The following is a 20,882-nucleotide window of genomic DNA, read 5'->3' as shown; positions in this document are numbered from 1 at the left end:
CAGCTGTTTTCATGAGCCATCCTGTAATGATAAGATACTATGGGAGGGGATTTTAGCCTCTCTTTTGAATGAAAGGAAATTAGCATCCATAATGAGAGATGATCTCAGATAAGGAGTTTTATTTATTTATTGCACATACACGAATTTTTAATCACAACCTAGTTTCTAATAGTAGAAAATGTATACAACTTAAATGTCTAAGAATAAAGGAATGCTTTAATAAGTTGTAGTATATAATTAGAGTGGAGCACCATGCAGCCATTCAAAGTGATGTGGTAGAAGCTGGGTGTGGCTGTGTATGCTGGTAGTGCCAGCTACTCTGGAGGCTAAGGGGGTAGGATTGCTTGAGCCTAGGAGTTTGAGACCAGCCTGGGCAACACAGCTAGACCCTATCTCTTAAAAAAATATGTGATAGAAATAAATTTCCACAAATGTTGGGGGTGTAGGGCTCATGCCTATAATTCTAGCACTTTGAGAGTGAGGAGTTTTAAATCAAAAACTTGCCTGGTTCATTCAGATAGTTGTTTGGAATTACCAGGAAAACATCCATAGATACACACAGTCACACACACACACATACACACTGAGAAAGAGAGGGAGAGAGAGTGAGAGAGCACAGAAGTGACCACATAATTCTCTGAGGGAACAGAACTGAAGGTTTAGAGAGTATTGGAGGCTGGAAGATCTTACAGAGTAGCCAACCTGAACTATCTCCTTTGCCAACCAGGAAACCAACATCAGAAGGGATTGAATGACCTGCCAGGAGCCACAAAGATCATTAATGACTAAGCGAGGGCTAGAACCTGGGCGTGTCAACTCAGTCTTTCTAGACAGAATGGGAAGCTAGAAAAAAAATTAAAATTTCTAATGTCTATTACATTATTTCTGAAATACTGTCTTTCTGCAATGAGATGGCATATATAATGAAAGCACTATGGAGTCTGAGTTTGAACACAGAATTTTCTACTCTCCACCATCTGATCTTGGGCAAATCACTTCACCAATCTGGGTGCCTGTTCCCTGATCTTTTGGAAACACAACCATAGGCAGTGGCAAGCTTTAGAGACAATATATGCAATGGCTAATGTGTAGTAAGGACTTGGTAAATGGTATCTACTGTTTACCAGCCTTTGTATGTTTAACATGTTACAGGGCACTGGAGTCAGACTGACAGGCTTTGAATTCTGCTTTCACCGCTTCCTAGTTCTGAGACCTTATTAGTTCTGTAAGCATCAGGTCCTTCACTTTTAAAATGAAAACAAAAGTACCTACTTCCTAGAGCAGTTATGGAGATCTAATAATATAGTTCATGTATAGTGTTTAATAGCACATTGCACATTAGAAAAGTTTGATAAACATTGACTTTTATTATAATTATTTTAAATTTTGCCATGGAGGATATAGGGCAAAAGTTAGTAGACTCCTTCCGTCAAAGGTCAAATAGTTAATACCTAAGACTTTGCAGTCTTTAAGATCTCTGCTATAACTACTCAACTCTACCACTGAAGGAAGAAAGCAGCCCTAGACAATATGTAAACTAATAAGTGTGGCTGTGTTCCAATAAAACTTTATTTATAAAAACAGATGGTGGGCCAGACTTGGCCTGTGGCTGTAATTTGCTAATCCCTGATATAGGGCAACTAAGAACTCTTGCTCTAATGGCTTCTGGAAGAAGACATCTTGTTGATATAAGAGGGTAGGTGTCTTCTTTAATGAAAAGAAGAACTAAATAAGTCACCTCACCTTTAGGCAGTGTTCCCTATAATCAGAACCCTGTTCATGGTAGCATTTACTTACAGTGGGGCAAGAGACTCTCTGTTTGCCCTCTGACCCCATCTTGTTTTCTCCCACAAGACATGGCCATTCAGGCTCATAAGAAGGCCAAGAACCGAAGAATCAGCCTAGTCACCTCCACCATTCATTCAGTTTCTAGGATGTGCTTGAATTTCATTTTATGATGTTAGTGTTCAATGTAAGGACATTCCTTGCAAATGCTGTCTAGTTCTGATTTTAATACAATTTTCAAAGTTTCCCTTATTACAAACACTAGGGGTTCTCAAATTTTCTTCCCTCTGTTTGTGAAATATCAGGTGGCTATGCCCTTGCTTTGATTCATAAGACCCTTCATAAGAAGGTCTTCAGAGACATGGTATTTTTGGCCTTTGCTGTCGCCTGGTGATCTTTTCCTATTGTTCATAAACCTAATGAGTGGAGGGTCGGGTGGTCCACTTCTGAAAATGATTAAAGGTGGCACTTTGCTCCAGAGTGGAGGTGTAATCTTATTAATCTGGTACCAGAGTACATCTTGCAGGCAGAGAAAAGAGAAATTTAATCTTGGCCACCCTCACATAGAGTATCTAGACAATTTATTTGCTACTTACTGATCTGGGCTCCAGGACTATAGAAAGAAGCATCTTGGGCAGCCTCAGAAATTAGAGGCTGAACTCTGGCAAATGAACACTCAGTTGCTTTATATTCAGCATGGTGACTGCCAACAGTAGTTTAAATGGTAGTGAGCCAATCAAGAGGGTCAGGTTCCAAGACTTTATTGACAGTAATGGTACAGGGTTAAGTGTTCCTCACAGAGCACATGTGCAGAGAAAGCTATTTATGGGAAAAAGGAATCAGGTCCTTGTGGCCTCACAGCAAAATCCTGTGACCAATTTTCTCTGCTTGGAGTACAGGGGCTGTTCTGCTCAAAACATTGAGCAGGATAGGAAACTTCTCTGTCATATTTCTGACAGTAAATCATCATATTATTTCAGAAACTTCATAGGCAGATATTGCTAATGAACTTTTCCAGAATCCTCCTTCCCAGAGACCTTTGGCTTTCTAAGGGAGCATCAGATTTGTCATCTTTGGTGAGAATTCTGGAGAGTTAAAAGGTTATGACCTTGCCATGTGTCAATTATGGGAATTTGTTGTTTTAATTACATAAACAGTGTTTTTTTTGTAGGTATTAAATATATATTTACAGCATTTTCTTGAATGCGATTTCACTTTTTTCTTTCTTTCTTTTTTTCTTTTTTTGAGAGTCCTGCTCTGTTGCCCAGGCTGGAGTGCAGTGGCACGATCACAGGTCACTGCAACCTCCAACTTCTCAGCTCAGGCAATCCTTTCAGCCTCCCAAGTAGTTGGGACTACAGGTGTGTGCCACCATGCCTGGCTAATGTTTTAATTTTTAGTAGAGACAGGGTCTTGCTATGTTGCCCAGGCTGGTCTCAAACCCCTGGGCTCAGGAGATACTCCTGCCTTAGCCTCCCAAAGTGCTGGGATTACAAGCATGAACCACCATGTTCAGCCTTATTTTCTCTCTAGATAATAGAGTTGACATTCCTTCATAGTGGACTCCATTTCCTCAGTATGCCACCTTTTTATTTCTGAGGAAACATGAATTATCTATTAATTTTGGATGAATAGATGATGAATTAATGTACAAGCTTCTGAGAGCTATTTACTTTTGAATAGAAGATTCTGTGAGACACAGTACTTTAACCAAAAGTAATGTATCTTCAATCAAATATTTGGTGTGAGGGAGTGCTCTGTGTATGGTGGTGGTGGGGAAGGTGGGGTTGGAGAGTGAAGCCATCACATGTGTAGCTGGCTGCCCAATTGTGAATAAAACCATGTGCCCCATAGCAACTATGTGGGACCGGACAAAATAGAGACAGGGAGGAACAGGCAATGAGGAGATCAGTGTGGGGAGCTCAGAAAAAAAAGGTTGCAAGAAGAGTTCCCTCAGTCACATCAGATACAGCTAAAAAGTCCAAGGGATTAAGAATCAGTTCAGACTATGTGACTTGGCAAAATAGTTCAATTTGATGATTCCAAAGAGAAATTTTAATGGTATGGAGAGCATGAAAGCCATATTTCTGATGAGCCCAGAGAGAATGAGTGGTGAGGTGATTTTGCTGGTAAAGAAGAGATCAAAATAAAGCAATATTTGAGGCGGTACTAGGGTGAGCATGAGAGAAAATGATGTTCCCAGCAGTCTTGCTGGTATCATGGCCAGTCCATGAAAGAGCGGGGCTGGGATCCATCTCTCCTAATAGCAGCCGAGGAAGGATCTTCTATGGAAGAGGAACATCAACATATTTGGTGACAGAAAGAAAGGACCACTGGAGGATAGGGTGAGAATGCTGGAGAGGCAGTTGGTTTTTGAGAAAAAGAGAGATCTCTTCTTTGAAGGCTAGGAGGGAAGATCAAGAGGTTGATCTTTTGAGAGAGTCAAGAGTGCTCTTTGCTCAAGGGAGGCAGATGGAGGAACACTGTTGGGTTATCATGTTCCCTGGAGAAACCATGTTGATGGTCAATGAAATTTCTCTTTCTTTCTCTCTCACCTACCTCCCCCAACATGCACACATACTGCTTCTCCCACCCCCAAACTTGCTAACACACAACAGTGCAATAGTGAACAATGGACAGACATTTAATAAGTCTTACTTGGGCTAATTCTTCCCCTTTTCAGGGAGTTAATCTTAAAATAATTACTATGACTAGCTAATGTAGATTTAATTGAGGGGAGAAAATTGTCCCCATTTTCATGTTTACATCTCTTTTAAGTTCAAGTGTTCTTTTAGGATTATTTTGATGCACTTCTTTGCCTACATAGTATAGATTATGGCAAAGATAGCTACATTTCACAGAGCCACGAGATCTCTATCCTCCCTCTCTTCTCTCCTCCCACCCACTTGCCTGCCCTTCCTTTCTTCCTTTTCTCTTTTTCCCTCTCTTTCCTTTCTCCCTCCTTCTCTTCCTCTCTTCCTCCCTCCCGCTCCTTTCCTTCTTTCCCAAACTGATTTCTAAACATCGAGTACATCCTAAGACTAGGATCCATAAAATAGCCTTAACATTTTACCAGAACTAACTCCTAACCATTACAGGGGTATCTCTTTAAAGTAGAATAATACAAATGATAAAAAACAATCTACCAATGCTATTTTGAGTAGTGTTTGGGGGTTCAGTGGACAGCATGTGCATTCTGTAAATTTTCTTCCAATGTTATTTTGGTTTTGCCTGTTAGGAAGTGCTAGGGGAAAAATAATGGGTGCTTTACAACCACCATAAGAAAAGAGCCAGGATCCTTTCATTTCATGTTTATGTGATGACAAGTCTGCATCCCTGCTCCATCTGCTTATTCCCATCTGCAGTTTCAGGACAGGGAGTGAATAGCTAAAATGATAGTTTTCTTGGATTTGTATCACAGGATAAACCATAGATCCCAGAAATGAGTCAGTAAGCTTGTGTTTATCCAAAGTGCAAACATCCAGAGAGCTCACATTAGCAGAGTGTATTTCTAAAAGTGGGTGCCAGTGAGGAGCCACCTTCATGGTTGTCACCCAAGGCTTGGCATCATCCTGCGATGCTGTCTGGATTATCAAGAGAGATTCTTTTTTGCTAGTTTTAGTGTTCAGTTGATTTCATTTGATTTTGTAATTTGCTGAAAATGGACAGAGCCTTTCCCAGAATTAGCAGGGGCACTGAATTTCTAGCCATTTTCTATGAACAGGCGTTTACTGGACAAAGGGGAAAAAAAAATTCTTCTGTATTCTTTTTTTTTTTTTTTTTTTTTTTTGCTGAAGATGCAATGGGACTGAAGAGACAGAAAATCTCTTCTTTAAAGCTTGTTGTGAGAGGAGGAAGGAATTGCCTTTACCTACCTTGCCTATCCACCTGAGTTCAATCACAAAAGGAAGTAGCACCCACCAAAGGGTTAATTTCTAAAAACTGACTGCTCCTAGTGAAGCCGACAGCAAGTAAAGCTGCTTCCCTGGTCTAATTACCCACTGAAAGCCAGGGTGGGAGTCGAGTCTCGGCAGGAGGCACCTGCCCTATCTGCCTAAATAGTTAGGCTGCAACGTGCCTCGTTTTTAATCCTATACACAGCCCTCTCTTCTGTTCGTTGTTATTTTCCTTCCTCACCTCTGGACACTTCGGCACATTCGCTTGAAACATCGTCGCAGGTGAACTCAGCTTTGACAGAAACCTCTCTGAAAAATTTTTTTGCCTGTTCTGGCTTGCACTTGAATAATTTTCCATCAACAGCACGTCTGATTGAGTTGGCATCACAAACCCTTTTGTACGCTATTTTTTTTCTTCAAGAAATATTAAAGTCTGAATAAAATTGGAAGAGCTGCCTGGTAATGATCTCATTATATATAAATACAGAAGTGCTCATAGGGGAGATAATGACTCCAAGACTCAGGTATGCAGCGAATACCTATTATCTTCCAAGGAGCCGGCCCACATTCAGCACTCCTCCACAGCTCCCTGCAACATCCCTTTCAGTTTCGGGTTCAAGTCGCAGAATAGGAAGGGCTGATTGAAGCTGGGAATAGAGTTTTTCCCTCCCCCTTCATGACATATGTTAGGAGATGAAAGGAACCTGGGCTGTGTGTTTACTCTTCATTTGGGAGTTTCACATGTTCTGATTGATCGGAAAGACAAAAAGGCAGAAGGAGAGACATTTGGTGCTGGCTGAAAACCATATCCATTCTCAATGTGAAGTTTCCTCGTTTGGTGAGGATAATTGTGATGAGGCAGTTCTGGGTATAGACGCTACTAAAAGACTTTTAAAAATAACAGGCCCACCACCCAGTTTGAGTTCTTATGTAGCAAAAGAACAAACACAGATGGTGGCAGTAGGAATGGGGGCCGGGGTGGGAAAGGCCCTCCTAATGTGGGAGTTTACTAGTTATTAGCCCCAGTAATCTTTTCTGGCTGCCAGGACCGAAGCAGATGAGTTTAGCACATCACAGAGGACCACATGTAGGGTTTGATTCCTGATATGGGCTAAGTGACTCTGGAAAAATTTTTACTCCCTGTGATTAGCATCAAAAGAAGAAATTGGATAAAGGAGAGGATAGACTATATTGTTCTACATGTTCTTGTTAGGTTCTAAAGGGGCATTTATTTAAGGGGGCATTGCAACTTGGGCAACATAGTGAGATGCTGTCTCTACAAAAAAATCAAAAAATTACCCTGGTGTGGTGACACATGCCTGTAGTTCCAGCTACTCAGGAGACTAAGGCAGGGGGAGTGCTTGAGCCCAGGAGTTTGAGGCTGCAGTGAGCTATGACTGTGCTACTGCACTCCAGCCTGGGCAAGAGAGAAAGAGTCTGTCTCAAAACAAAAACAACAACAAACAACAACAACAACAAAGAAAAGGGGCATTGCGATGTACCACCTTAGACCAGGAAGAGAGGTGGAGTGGAGGATGAGTACGTGGCTGTTTCTACTTGCATGGGATCATAGGCTTATTATCCCTTCTTATTTCCATACTGGGGACTATCAAAATATAAAATAATTTTATAAGCATAATTCTTTGGCAAGAGGATGGGCTGGATGGTGAAAATATTTTGCCCATAGCTAAAAGTTTCATGCAATAAACGCGGTATGCTGTTGAGCGATGATGATACATTCCTATTAGTTGAGAAAGTTATGGCCATAAAATCTAAAGAAGGTTTATTGAGAAGAGACAAGGGCCAGTGTGGTCAGAGGAAAGCCTCTGGTATTGAGTGGGACCATTTCCATGGTAGGGAGAATCAGGACAAACGTCCTTGACCACAATTGCATCTATACTGTACACATGCTATTTGACACAATGCTACGTTTTTCCTTACTTTAGTAAGTATTGACATTTGTAATGCCTTAGCCCCAGGGAAAGAATCTTTTTCTCTCCTTCTAGTACTACAGGTGCTGTTGGGATCTGGGAGAACCCTGTTTCTGGCACTTGTATTCTAACTTCCTTGGGTGACAGCAATTGAATATGGATTCAATTGTTTGTGGAAATGAAGTGTTGGAACCCACCTTTATATATATTCCCCCACTGCTTATGTAGGTATCTGAGAGAAGTCCCTACTACAGTAATATAAGCAAAATACATGTTCCCTGTAAGACCCAGTTTTGTCTCAGGGTGCCTCCATTTTTATGATAGTTATCATAGTAACCCACTAGTCTTTGAGAGTTTGACGTGTGCTGGGCTCTGTGCTACATGCCTTCCACACTTTATCTCATCTGAGCCTCGCCATTCTGTGAGGTGGATACTTTTATGCCATTTTATAGATGATGTCACAGATAGTGACTTGATGTCCTATGGAGAATCATTGGTTTGTGGCTACAAATATTTGGAGGCTGTGGAGGCAGGAGGGGAGATGGTTTACATAGACGTCTTTGAATAAATTCATTATCCCCTCAATACCTTTGCAATTATATAACTGGTTTCAATGGATACTTCAGTATTTAGCCTCTATTGTTTGGGATATCACAGAAACATGAAGGACAATCTCTGCCCATAAGATACCTCTAATCTAGTAGATACATAGGAATAGAACATGAAAATACCACCGTGTGAAACAAACTTGGATTTGGCATCTTGTGTATGATTAGCTAGTTTTTCTGGGACTAGGCTTCTTTTTAAAAAACTAGTTGTTTGGACTAGATTAGAGGTTAGCAAACTTTTTCTGTATAAAGGGCCAGATAGTAAATATTTTAGGCTTTGCAGGCCATATGGTTTCTGTCACAGTCATTTAACTTTGCTATTATAGCATGAAAGCAGACAAATATATGTAACAAACAGGCATGGCTGTGTTCAAAGAAAACTTTATATATAAAACAACTGAAAATAAAAATCAGAGATGCTGGAGAGGATGTGGAGAAATAGGAAGACTTTTACACTGTTGGTGGGAGAGTAAATTAGTTCAACCATTGTGGAAGACCCTGTGATGATTCCTCAAGGATCTAGAACTAGAAATACCATTTGACCCAGCGATCCCATTACTGGGTATATATCCAAAGGATTATAAATCATGCTACTATAAAGACACATGCACACGTATATTTATTGCAGCACTATTCACAATAGCAAAGACTTGGAACCAACCAGAATGTCCATCAGTGATAGACTGGATTAAGAAAATGTGGCACATATATACCTTGGAAAACTATGCAGTCATAAAAAAGGATGAGCTCATGTCCTTTGCAGGGACATGGATGAAGCTGGAAACCATCATTCTCAGCAAACTATCACAAGGATAGAAAACCAAACACCGCATGTTCTCACTCATAGGTGGGAATTGAACAATGAGAACACTTGGACACAGGGCGGGGAGCATCACACACCAGAGTCTGTTGGGGGTGGGGGGCTGGGGTACTGGGGTGGGATAGCATTAGGAGAATTACCTAATGAGAATGATGAGTTGATGGGTGCAGAAAACCAACATGGCACATGTATACCTATGTAACAAACCTGCACGTTGTGCACATGTACCCTAGAACTTAAAGTATAATTTTAAAAAATGGTATAGCCCAGTTGAGATGTGCTGTAAGTACAGAACACACACTGGATTTTGAAGACTTAGAATGAAAAATAGAAAATATCTCATTAATAATGTTTTATATTCATTGCACATGAAATAATATTTTAGATGTATTAGGTTAAATAAAATATTTTTAAAAATTAAAATAAAAAGAAAATAAAAATCAGGTGGGCTGGATTTAGCCCATTGTTGATGAGGTGATGATGCCTATAGGCCTTTCTGGCTGGAAAATGCTGTAATTTATTTCTCCACATTCCACATTGATTCCAGCTTTGGAGTATGGGGACATTTCTTTGGCTTTTCTCTTCTTGAGGAGCAGTCTATAAGAAATGGCAATAGAAGTGGTCCTGGAGAGGCACCAGGAGGAATTCCCAGCAATGTTCTGATTGAAATCACAATGGGGGAAAGCCATTAAAAAAGGTGGGGAGAAAGGTCCCATTAATCAGAGATGGGCACTGCTGTTTTAGTTGGAGATCTGGCTATTAGCTCAGCAGGAAGACAAGATAGGGTAGGCTGGAAACATGGATTTCCCAGGGGCAGAATGCTAAAAAAATTCTTTTTAGAACACAGTTGTTATATAAATCCTTATGTAAGTCTTAGAATCCAAGACGTAGTCAATAATGAAATTTTGCTTGTATTAGTAAACACAGTCTAACATAACAATCTAACATAAACATAATAATCTAACACAATGTAAACCAATTTGATTTTTGTGGAATCTATCTTTTCCATTTGAAAACTCTCTCATGTATTATTTCCATATATTTGAATAACTGGATTTTCCAAGACATTAGAATAAATGCACAATTGTAGGACTCTTTCTGTTACAAGTGACCTAAAAACCCTGCTCAAACTGACTTATAAAAGGTAATACATGGGCTTGGAACATAGAACAGTGCACGGGAATACTGGCTTTGGTTGGGACGGTCTGATCCACATATCAAAGGAGGTCATCAGGGCTTAGTTTCTTCATCTCTTTCATTTCTGCCTTTCCTCCCCCACTTCTGTTGGTTAAACTTCATCTTCAGGCTGACTTCTCCCTGGGTAGTAGGATGCTATCGCAAGACTCGACTCTTTATATGACCAAATACAGCTAAGGAGCAAGGCTCTGTGTTCTCAAAAGCCCTAGCATAGTCTCCTTATGTCTCCTTGGCTCGGACTGCGTAATGTAGCCATTCCTAAACCAATCTCTGCAGCCTCAGCCAAGCTGGGCCCACCACATGGTAAAAACGGTGGAGGAGATTCCCCAAACGAGGGCTGAATTGCAGTTGCCAAAAAGAGGAAGGTGATTATTGAATGACAAACAGCAGATGTCCAGAGCAATGATACTTTATAATTTTCAAAAGAGTTTTATGAAGACCAACTCATTTGATTTTACAATAATTTTATGAGAATATCTTTGTTAGGTGCTATTATTTCCATTTTCTAAGGAAATGGAAATAAGGCTCAAATGATAACTACTTTGAATTTGCAGAGTTGGTGAAGGAGGTTGTGTTACCTTTTCTCTCTTAGCGATGTGATGTCTGACCACTGTACAACAGAACCATTACCTCTCCTGTTTTGGATTAGATGTCTGTTATTGTCATCTGAAATTCTGTTAGCGTTTTGGGCAGCCATATCACACTGACTTCTCCTGATTTTAAACCACACAGTAAAACCCCCTCTGGTTTTTCACATGATTTCTGGTAAAACGTAATGTAACTAAAATGGCATTTTGAACTTAAGTGCAGGGTTATATTTATTTTTGTGACATTTCATATAAATTTTTTTTCCCATTGCTCCAGCCTGGCAAGAACCTTTGAGTCATATGGAATTCAAAATATTAACTATTTCTCCCAGATTTACGCCATCTTAAAACTTAACGAGCATTACTTATTTTGTCTTCCAAGTAATTGCTAAGAGGATTGAACAATAAAGTATATGTAATATTGATTAATTACCAATTTTAATCTGGAATGAAGCCTCTAGTGCTATGTCACAGGACTCTTTGGTTGTTCCACAGCTTTATAACTGATACGGATGGAGGCTAAATAGACATATTGAAAATGCGAATCACTTCACAGATGGAGGATGTCTTCTCATCTGACCTCTTGTCTCACATTTCTAATATGAGCAATATTTTGAGATGAAATGCCAAATTATTGGCCTAGAGTCAATGGTAGCTATGATTCTGTAAAACTCCTGTGTCATTTATCCTGGATAGAGTCAGGAAAATTGGAGCTCCTCAGTTCATGTTAAATGCCTGCAATGACAATAATAAGAAGAAGATAATCACAATGGTGACCGAGCCTCACAATCTGTGAACATTTGGTAGTAAAGTCCACAACACGTCCTCCCCTAGGGGCTTAATTTTCTTTTTCAGATTAGAACAGTGACATTCTATAACTCAAATGTAAGTTATACACACATTTGACTAGAAATATTATCTAGGACTTTTGATTGCCAGTCCAAGGATGATCAGGAAGGAGAGTAGTGGGTGGGTATTAGAGTCACAATCATCTGCTGGTAGGAACCACAGTGAGGCGTTTAACCCCACATGCTCCCATCACAGAGCTTTAATCTGGGTTTCGTTCAAATAGAGGAGGATGAGAGATTTTTATGCATATTAGAATCAGTTATAATTATAACTGATTTACACAAGATTGAGAAACAATCATTGTAAAGCTTAATTTCTCTAAAAAGATTCCTTTTAGGATTGGTTTCAGCCACAGGGCAGACAGGTGTGCTGTTAGGGATTCCTTGTGGGGAGGGGGCCATGTTGCTTCCCGCGCCCCTCCCCGCCGAGGACCACTTCCAGCACTTTCTGTGAAATAGACGAAGGTGACCAGTCCTCTTCTTCCCATGATGACGTGAGCACAGCTATTCCTGGGCTCTGCTTACTTCTCCCGTCTCTGCTACCTCGCCCCCACACTTAGATCTTGTAGAAATGCTGCCACTACTTAGGTATTTCATAGAGAAATTTTGCTTTCAAACTGTAATGAATAGGTTTCAAAGAAAGTGAATGAAAGCTATTCTTTTCTTCCCTTTTCTATGAAGTGATTAGCCATGCCGTCTGGAAAACAGTTTCTATTTAAAAGTAAAAATATTTAGAGAGCAAACATCCTTCCTCTCTTTCCAACTGCACTCAGAAAACAGGACAACAGCAGCTTTTAGAGAGCAAACATCCTTCCTCTCTTTCCAACTGCACTCAGAAAACAGGACAACAGCAGCTTTCTCCCCTCCTGTTCAGTGCTATGGCCCACCCCTCCTCTCCCAGTGTCTCCCTGTGCCCCACTTTCTCATTCCACTCCTTCCTAGCTACAAAGAAAGGTTATCAAGGTAATAATAAGCAAGAAAATGTTCCAGCCTTGTTTTAAGCCTCAGCCACATTGCACTGCTTAAACGAGGTTAAATGCCTTTGTGAACCTGTGTTTTCTAGCCCCTTGGCCATGCAGCCCTAAGCCAGACTGATCCAGCCTCGCCTCGCCCCTCTCTGCAAGAGACTCGTGGGTACAGGATGATTGAGGTGGTCCCAGCCTCCCCAGCAGCTGCTGACTTGCGCTTGGAAATTCAATCCTCTCAAGGTAATTCCTCAGCTTATAAAAAACTTCTGGCAATGAATTCTGAATTTGATGCCTCCCACTCCAGGCAGGATAATGGCAGGCTTGCTGACTTCCACAGACACTGAGCCTGGAATGGGAGGGGAGTGTCATAGTGGATGAAGCACTTTTAAAGGCAGGACTTTTGTGGCCTCATTAGGAGATTTCTTGCTATTTCTGGAACACTAGCCTCAATATTCTCTCTTCTGAGGTCCTCTAGATCCCAAATGACTTAGGGTCTGTCTGGGCCAGCTCTAGGCTGCAAGTGGTCAAGCCTTGCACATCAGAGAGAGCAAAACTGTGCTCTAGTCTTCTCTTGGGTGGAACTGCCTGAGTTGCTTAGAATGACATCTTGGTGCTAAGTTTGGAGACCAAACTAATTGTGAAAAATATATGGAGTTACCATGTGAGATCCGCCACCGCCTACAAGCTGGTGGACATGGACACCATCGCAAAAGCAGATGGGCTACCAGGCTCAGAGAAATCCCTCTCTGTGCACAAAAGTTGCCTAGAGATTCTGAAATAACCATCTGCCTTTAAGATTCTTTGGATCATTATTCTCAAGTTGTAAGAATTTTCCCTTCTTTCCCTTCACCACTCCAAAGACTGTCCAGTCCCCAAAGGCAGCAAATCCTTGTGGTGGTTGCAGATGCTGCTGTGACAGTCCTCAGACTCTTCTTGGGGATGGCTTTGCTATGGGAGGCTTGGAATGTCCTTGTTGTCCCCTAAAGCTTAGCTCGAAGTCTCAGGATGTGTCTTGGCAAGTGCAAAATCCAATAGTCATTGAACCCTTGATAATCTTTTATGCCCTGTAGAAGTATGTTTTTATTCATCCGTTTCTTCAGGAGGTAAGAAATAAAGCTGTTCCATTCTAGGCATAAATTAGCATTTATAACAATGCAGTGCAAAAAATGTAATTTAAATAGAACTGATTAGAATTTTGATAGGGCACCAAGGAACTTCTAAACAAATGCTGATCAGGTAATGAGTGGAACAAGTCATTTATTTTAGTGGTTCAGTTATCTGTTCAGTGATTGGGTCACAGTTTCCCAAACATGTACGGTGACTGTTCATTAATTATGCACTTCTCACTCAGTAATTGTCCAATTTAACTAAAAACTGTGAGCTTATAGGCAAAGCCACAGAGGACAGCAGAGGGAAAAAATAACAACCTAGATAAAAGTATATTTTCTTTTTGTAATAACATTTACTAATTTAAGGACTTGGCGAGAGGTGAGCTATTGTTAGACTTTGGCCTTGGTCTTGTCTTTATACAACAGTCTAAATTGATCCCCATTTGTTAAGCAGGGACATTTAAGCTCCAGAGTGCCGAGCTTTGCAAATGAGGTTACACGAGTTGGCATTCAGCCTGTCTTCGTAGGTATAGCCTCACCTTTGGATCAGTCTGCGATGTGACGAATGCTATCAGTTGAATCACATGTTTTTCTTCAGGTACATCATCCTGGAAAATGTTCTGAATCAGTCTGAAAGGTTAATTTGCAGGATTTTTCTCCTTTGATAGGTTGGAGGTTTTCCTTTTATTAAGAAGAGTGGAATGTTTCCTTGTTATTTCATGGTAGTCCAGCTCACTGCTGGCACATTCTGGATGTGGTTGCTCCTCCGCTGTATCATTAGTCAATGTTCTGTTTTACTTATTGACCATCTTTACTGGTAATGAAAAATCAGTTTATCAGCCCTGTTGTCTTGATATAATCCGGATGTTAGTAGGATGTCACTTTCTGGAATGCAGATGAGAAATTAAGTCCTAGGAAAGGTAATAATTGAAACAGGTAACAATTTGCTCAGGATGAAACATTGTTTCTAAAGGAAGAATCATCAGTGTGTTAGAGTACTAGTGTTGCCCACCTCACCCTGGGTGTTTTCAGGTGTTTTCTTGTATGAAGGACTTCCAGGCATGTAGCTCTACAACGTGAGTCCTGCTTTGAATGAGCACCTACTATATGAGGCAGGTGAGAAGAAAGGGCTAATGTAGTCCCATAGTCTGGTGGGCTAATTCTTGGTACAGTGATTTGTATAAGTGACACTGGTCTTTATTTATGCTGCTGCCTGAAAAGAGAACACCTTCTGTCCTCCTGTCCTTTGGGGAGTGGCTGAATACAAAGCAAGCATCTAAGGCAGTACCCAGTGGAGGCATCTAATACATTGCTCATCATTACTGAATTAATAAAGCTGGGGACTAGATAAGGCCCAAATGCAGGCAGTAGAGTGACAAGCGGGTGTACAGAATTTCTTTCCTGTTGGAAAACAACAGCAAGTATCTCTCAGAGAGACTCTTTGTTGCCCAAACTTACTGTACCAATGGGGAAGAAAAAAATGAAAGTTTGTAATTGCTGGAAGAATTTACAGTGTTCTAGCTTCCTGTTTGTAACATGTCACCATCATTGGAACACCTGTGTCTTCTAACATGTGTCAATCCATTTTACAACTGAGTAAACTAAGGCAAAGGGGGTCGGGGAAAGATTGCCATACTTACAAAATAATTCTGAGGCCCGGGAGAAATAAGGACCACCTGACTACCTCAAAGCAAGTTTAAACTGCCTTTGCCCATGCATATCCCTGTGCCTCTCTTTTAAAATAAGGTAAAAAAGGAATGAGATGTATTGGAGATTGCTGATATTATTTTCTACACTGATGTTTTTGGTTTAATGAATTATGATATTTAGAAATAGGCTAAGAGAATTCATTACCTGAAGACAAACCAACGGCAAATGGATAAAATATTTGGTTTGGGGTAATTTATGTTCTCTGCCTATGTTAACTAGAGCAATTAACTAGATTATTTCCCTAATGTGAACAATGACTATATTCATACTAAACAATTAATTGAACAATTGTGGCAGGGTAAGCATTTACTCTATTATTTTTTCCTTCTCCTCATGTCACTTTTCCCACACATGCCTGGCTCTCTCTGTAAGAGCAATTTCCACAGCATAATGTCTATGTGAAGATTGTAATCTCTCAAAAAATCATAGCAAGGAACTATGGCTGCACATTTATTCTCAGCAGATCTCCACATATCTTTGGATTTTTATGTTGTGCTTACTTTACAATCACTGAGTTCCATGCTATAATGTCTCCATTATTTTGGTGGGCATATTAGAGCTGATTGTTTCTCTCAGCAGCCTTCAACCGCCCCCTGTGAGACCTCCACAGCTTACCTTATCATAATATTGGAAAGCAATTTCTCTTGACTGCTGTGAACCAACGCCGGAAATCCAAAATGCTGCTACAGTCATTAAGTGATTTCCAATTAGTTAATTGGTTTCACAGGCTGCTTCTCTCTAAACTGCACCTTAAATGAAAAGCAGAACCATCCATTTTTGAAAGAGGAAAATATCCTGGGGCCTTTGGGTTTTAAAATCCTAAAGCACAGCATTCTTTGGAAGAAACTTCAGTAAAAACACTGGCCCTGCAGAAGAGAAAATGTTATTATTATTACCACAGAAAAAGAATGGAATCACTCTTTTGGCTTTCCCACATTGTCCAGGGTTTATGTTGCCCACTTTAACTTTAGATCAAAGGGAGACAGACAGATTATCACAGAACAGCACAGCACATGGAGACTTTCTTGATCAACACTAGTTCTTTTCTAGGCAAGCTTCCTGGGCCTCTGTGTTAGGTGCCCAAGGGCTGTGTAAGCTTGGCTGCTCTGGGATGCTATATTAAACCTCACTGAGCAGTAGGGGAGAGTGCTTGAGAATGGTTCTGTAAGAAGCTGCTTTTTGGAATGGGAGTGGGAGGTGATTATGTCTATGGACTAGCAAAGGGAATGGATTGAAGGGAGCATAAGAAGTTGGTCTAGAATATTTCTTGTCAACACACGTATTGTTAATGTTAATGGTAGGGCCATAAACACAAGTGGTGAACAATATTTGATTTACACGATGGGGCAAATAAAATAGGATAAACACCCAAGAGGGTAAATAGGATAGTAACTGATTTACCCAGTAGGGTAAATGTTTCATCTGTTTTCCCTGATAGAGAAAACTTGGCTTTAATAGTGGATAAAATGCATATAAAAATAAATGTAAATTTTCCTCTTTATTAGACAAAGATGCAATCCATCAAGTCAGAAACTGCAGAGTGTGGTAGCTAGAAGCATGGACTCTCGAGCTGGACTATTTGGGTGGACATCCTGATAGTCACTTTCCAGTTGTGAGATTTTGGGCACGTTACTTGACCTCTCTGTCCTCCAGCCTCCTGGGAAGAGGAGGACAAAGATGACACCATCCTCACAGGGTTGTTATGTGGAGTAAACTGGTGGTTACGGAGCTGCAGGCCATCATCCTAAGCAAATTAAAGCAGGAACAGAAAACTAAATACTGCATGTTCTCATAGATAAGTGGGAACTAAACATGGAGACACATGGACATAAACATGGGAACAACAGGCACTGCGGGCTACTAGAGGGGGAAGGGAGGAATGGAAGCAGGTGTGGGTTGAAAAACCACGTACTGGGTACTATGCTCACTACCTGGGTGCAATATACCCATGTAACAAACCCATACCTGTACCCCCATATCTAAAATAAAAGCTGAACTAAAACAAATCCTTTAGAACCAGAGCTGATACATTCTTAAATAAACCAAATTTTATAATATGGTATGTTTTGAAAGATTCATCTTTTGATCTCTCCTTTGAAGAAAACCTCTCATTTTATGGTTAATTATCCATGAGAACCAATTCTCCAAGGAGGGCAATAGATAAGATGCTGCCGGCCCCGTCAGTTGGTCAGTCCATCTGTCAGTCAGCTGTACTCCTTGCCATCAGCTCTTTAAGACAATTTCATTCCTCCAAACTCACCCAGTGCCTGATCTTTTTGTTAAAGAGTAATGCTTATGTATAGAAGTAGCTTAAATCAGAAAGGTAGAGGAGGCAGTCATTGGAATATTGGCTCACAAAAAGGCAATGAGTTTCATTGTGTGTGCTTGTGTGTGTGTGTGTGTGTGTGTGTGAGAGAGAGAGAGAGAGAGAGAAGGAGACAGACACATAAACACACAGACACAACACAGAGACACACATATGCACATACAGCCGGTAGGAACAGAAAAATCTTCCATGTGATCAGGGACCATGCATGAGAGAGTCAGTTCACTGGTGAGAAGGAAATCAGGGACGTGAGAGGAGTAAGGGAAGCAAAGAAGGCCGTTGAGGACAGAAAGCCCCATCCCTGGCTCTGGTGCCTTCGTGTCAGCTTTAGTAGCAGTTGGTTCATCATTTCAGCAGCCTGGAGTCCTTTAGTAATGACTTTATGGATTAAAATTTAAAACCAAATTAAATGTGTTTACAAAACAGCACCCACACTGAATTGATAACGAGCTGCCAAAGTTGGGCTTGTAATGATCTCAATCCAGAGCTCTGACATGCTGCACGTGTCAGCGATGGTCTGAGTGCTGTTCACATGGGTAAAACTGCAGCCACCCTTTCTCCTGTGTCATTCCCCACTCCCCCTGCCCCTGCCCCCGCCGCCCAGCCTAAGTGTAGCACTTGTAGGTGATATGCTGGTGGGCACGAGTAATGCATTTATTTATAGGCACATATTTGCTGGTCTTGAGAGTAGTAACTCTGTTAGAAATTTGTTAGCTTTTTTTGGTTTGTTTTTAAAATTTTTCCTTTTAGGTTTCCTTATGCAGCACTTCCATTCTGGCTGAAACCACGTTTTGAGAATAGTAAGTATGAAACCTTGTAATTACATATGATTTTTGATATTGTGTACTTTGAAAGTGAAATGTTTGCAGGGATGATGGTCCCCCTGCCTCCTTCCCCTGCAGCTCCTTCATTTCTAAACACCTTGTTATTTCAGAGAGGGAGAATCTTTCATTCCGGTTTTATGGAATAGAATGAAGTATTTTTCTACTCATATTTTGTTTTTAGAACAAGAACTGCTCTTTCAAGTTGTTAATCAGTATAAAGGAAAGGAGGCATCAAAGGGAATGCTACTGCGTCCTTTCTAAAGGGAGCAATATATTTTTCTCATAATCAAATACATCGATAGATTTAATTCTATGGTCCATGAAGAAAATTAGGACTCAATAAATATTAAATCAATCAGCAAATAACCTTTTCCTGCCCTTGAGGAACTTATGATCTACTGAAACAAGATGAATGGCATGCATCTTTATCTTTTTAACATCCTTTGGCCCTCTATTTATGGGAAACAAACTCACAAGAATTTCCATGCAGGGATCCTGAAGAGGTTTGGCTTGTTATCCACTTAAAATTTTTTATAAGCCAATGCTTTGGAGTTATTACCTGAGCAGCAATATTGCATGTGAAATGGCTCCCTTGAAAAAGAGTTAATTTCTAAAAACAACACCAGAACTAAAGAGTGTGTGGCTGGTGGTGTGGCCAAATGATCTGCAGTGTGTCTGCAGGGTAAGGAGAGGGGAACAAGTACCCTGGGATAAGACTTTGTCATCTGTTAATCTCAAGACGTAAAACCACAATTCAATTACATGGGATTCCATTGCTAATATTCCTCTTGTCAATGGCTTTTCTGTTTCAGAAGGCAGCAGAATCCCACTGTAGAGTCAATGGGTGTCTAAAGCCTGATTAATTGTATTGTGGTGCACATGGAATATTTAGTCTCTGGATATTATTTATGTTGAGACAGGAGCAGTCTTGAGGGACTGGAGATGCATTAAACCCCACACAATTAACAAATGATCTTTTCCTTCCAGAGAGGCCCTGTGTTGCTGTCTGGGCTCCGGTGGCCCTGGGTAAGCTCTTGGCTTCTTCCTGACCTGCAATAAGCCTGTTCTTCCTGCTTACGATGCATTAGAAAGAAACAAAATGCACTTGCTTTAATCGATATTGGGCATTAAGCAACTTCTGGGCTTTATGTCAGGGTCTCTGGTAGGAGAGGTTTTCCTCTGTTTCCACTGGGGTTTGGGTGGCAGGAAATTTAAGACGAAATGGGCTAGAAGTTTAATCCTTGGATGCATTTAGTCTTGTGACTGTTAGTTGGCTCTCAAGTTTTTGCGAAGTGCCTTAGTCAACAGGAGGGAGGGCAATGTCCTCAGTTAACATCTCATCTTTTCCCACCGCTCTGCCTCTTTTTACCTTGCCCCTTCCACCTGAAATGTGCTTCCTTCTCCCTTGAGATGCCCAATCTCAGCTCATTCTTCAAGAGACAGCGAAAATGCCACGTTGGTCTTCCTTGGTGCCTTCCTTCATTAATTCTGCAATCACTCATCTCCCCACAAAAAAACCATACCCAGGAAGCATCATAGTATTAAAAAAGATTGACATTTTTGGACTAGATAGGTCTGAGTTTATTTTCTAGACCTTACAGTTAGTAGGTGTATTCACCTGCTAAGACTACCTGTCCACTTTTAGCTTTGCTTTTCCTTAACTGTAAAATGGGGATGATACCACTAGGGTTTTTAGGAGAGTTAAATGATGTATTAGTCTGTTTTCATGCTGTTGATAAAGACATACCTGAAACTCATTTATAAAGAAAAAAGAGGTTTAATGGATTCACAGTTCGGCTGGGAAAGCCTAACAATCATGACAGACATGACCACGTCTTACATGGCAGCAAGAAAGAAAGAGAGAGAGCCAAGCGAAAGGGGAAGCCCCTTATAAAACCATCAGATCTAGTGAGACTTATTCACTGCCATGAGAACAGTATCGGGGAAACTGCCCCCATGATTCAATTATCTCCCACTGGGTCCCTCCCACAACGCGTCGGAATTATGGGAGCTGCAATTCAAGATGAGATTGGGTGGGGACACAGCCAAACCACATCGAATGATGTCACCAAGTACAGGGCCTGGCAGAGAATACTCCATAGATGTTATTCCTTCAGTCTTTTCTAGTTCATTCAGCTAACTGTAATTCTTAATCTGTTTGGGTTCATGGATCTGTTTCCGAATCTGATGAGAACTATGGTTTCTTCTCTCAGAAAAAAAACATACATGTAAATACATTTAAAAACTCTCGGATCAGGCGCTTTGGCTCACGC

General features: G+C 40.7%; 1 long non-coding RNA gene across 1 annotated transcript in view; it reads left to right on the top strand.

Annotated features, from left to right (window-relative positions):
• LOC103236273 (uncharacterized) overlaps positions 1 to 19,634 on the top strand; it is a 56,105-nt gene extending 36,471 nt beyond the window's left edge. Inside the window, exons 2-3 of the long non-coding RNA XR_005238431.2 lie at positions 12,736 to 12,880; positions 18,536 to 19,634. This is a non-coding gene — a long non-coding RNA (uncharacterized lncRNA). The remainder of the gene's footprint in view (positions 1 to 12,735; positions 12,881 to 18,535) is intronic.
• The last annotated feature ends 1,248 nt before the right edge of the window (positions 19,635 to 20,882 follow it).

This window comes from Chlorocebus sabaeus, chromosome 7 (assembly GCF_047675955.1).
Source record: "Chlorocebus sabaeus isolate Y175 chromosome 7, mChlSab1.0.hap1, whole genome shotgun sequence".
Classification (NCBI taxonomy): domain Eukaryota; kingdom Metazoa; phylum Chordata; class Mammalia; order Primates; family Cercopithecidae; genus Chlorocebus; species Chlorocebus sabaeus.
This window is presented reverse-complemented; position numbering and strand designations above follow the sequence as displayed.